The 1,796-nt window shown below is 43.3% G+C and overlaps 1 non-coding gene across 1 annotated transcript; it reads left to right on the top strand.

The window, feature by feature from the left end:
- Positions 1-550: 550 nt before the first annotated feature.
- On the top strand, positions 551-657 carry LOC116754861. Its single transcript, XR_004350190.1, has one exon. It is a non-coding gene; the product is annotated as a U6 spliceosomal RNA (small nuclear RNA).
- The last annotated feature ends 1,139 nt before the right edge of the window (positions 658-1,796 follow it).

The raw sequence follows: 1,796 nt of genomic DNA, 5'->3' as shown, positions 1-1,796 counted from the left end.
AGCATGCATTCAGTAAAGTGCACTAATCTCAAATGTATAGCTACTGGAATAGTATCACTTTTTACCTATTTGATAATGTAATAGGAAAAATTTTTGTTTCTTTTAAAAAATATGTATGTTGTATTTGTCATATTTGCTGTAAATATTTTTCCCAGATTGTTGTTTCTTTCCATTTTCTTTGTGATGTTTTCTGACAATCAAACATTTTATTGTTTGTGTTGTCAAGTTTTTCTGTCTTTTCTTTTGAGATGTCTTTCAAGTAGAATTCAAAATATTTCTAGATTTTTTTGAGACTTCTTCTTTGACTCATGGATTATTCAGAAGTGTGTTGTTTAATTTCCAAATAATTTGGAGGATGATCCAGCTATATTTCTGCTACTGATTTCTAGTTTAATTCCATTGTGGTGAGAACATTCTTTGTATGATTTCTAAGTTTGTTAAGGTGTGTTTTTGGCCTATCTTGGTGAATGTTGCATGAGCTTAAGAAGAATGTATGTTCTGCTGTTGTTGGATAGAGTGGTCTGCAGGTGTCAGTAAGATCCAGTTGATTGTGCTCGCTTCGGGAGCACATATACTAAAATTGGAACGATACACAGAAGATTAGCATGGCCCCTGCGCAAGGATGACACGCAAATTTGTGAAGTGTTCCATATTTTTGTCTGTCATACAGAGTGAAGTAAGTTAGAAAGAGAAAAACAAATACCGTATGCTAACACATATATATGGAATCTAAAAAAAAGAAAAAAAATGGGGCTTCCTTGGTGGCGCAGTGGTTGAGAGTCCGCCTGCTGATGCAGGGGACACGGGTTCGTGCCCCGGTCCGGGAAGATCCCACATGCCGCGGAGCGGCTGGGCCTGTGAGCCACAGCCGCTGAGCCTGCGCGTCCGGAGCCTGTGCTCCGCAACGGGAGAGGCCACAACAGGGAGAGGCCCGCGTGCCGCAAAAAAAAAAATGGTCATGAAGAACCTAGGGGCAGGATGGGAATAAAGACGCAGACCTACTAGAGAATGGACGTGAGGACACGGGGAGGGGGAAGGGTATGCTGGGACAAAGTGAGAGAGTGGCATTGACGTATACACACTATGAAATGTAAAATAAATAGCTAGTGGGAAGCAGCCGCATAGCACAGGGAGATGAGCTCGGTGCTTTGTGACCACCTAGAGGGGTGGGATAAGGAGGGTGGGAGGGAGATGCAAGAGGAAGGAGATATGGGGATATATGTATATGTATAGCTGATTCACTTTGTTATAAGGCAGAAACTAACACACCATTGTAAAGCAATTATACTCCAATAAAGATGTTAACAAAATAAACAAGATCCAGTTGATTGATAGCGCTACTCAGGTTATCCATATCCTTACTGATTTACTGCCCGCTTGATCCATTAGCTATTAATAGAGGGATGTTGAAGCCTCTATTTAAAATAGTGGATTTGTCTATAACTCCTTTCAGTTCTCTCAGTTTTTAACTCAGGTATTTTGGTACATATTTAGGTGCATTCTTGTTTAGGGTTGTTATGTCTTCTTGGAGAATTACACCCTTCATCATGATGTACTGCCTCTTTTTTTTTTCTTTCGGTACGCGGGCCTCTCACTGCCGTGGCCTCTCCCGTTGCGGAGCACAGGCTCCGGACGCGCAGGCCCAGCGGCCATGGCCCACGGGCCCAGCCGCTCCGCAGCATGTGGTATCCTCCCGGACCGGGGCATGAACCCGCGTCCCCTGCATCTCAACCACTGCGCCACCAGGGAAGCCCAACTGCCTCATTTTATTCCTGATAATCTTTCTTGTTCAGAAG

Source organism: Phocoena sinus, chromosome 5, assembly GCF_008692025.1.
Source record: "Phocoena sinus isolate mPhoSin1 chromosome 5, mPhoSin1.pri, whole genome shotgun sequence".
NCBI lineage: Eukaryota > Metazoa > Chordata > Mammalia > Artiodactyla > Phocoenidae > Phocoena > Phocoena sinus.
This window is presented reverse-complemented; position numbering and strand designations above follow the sequence as displayed.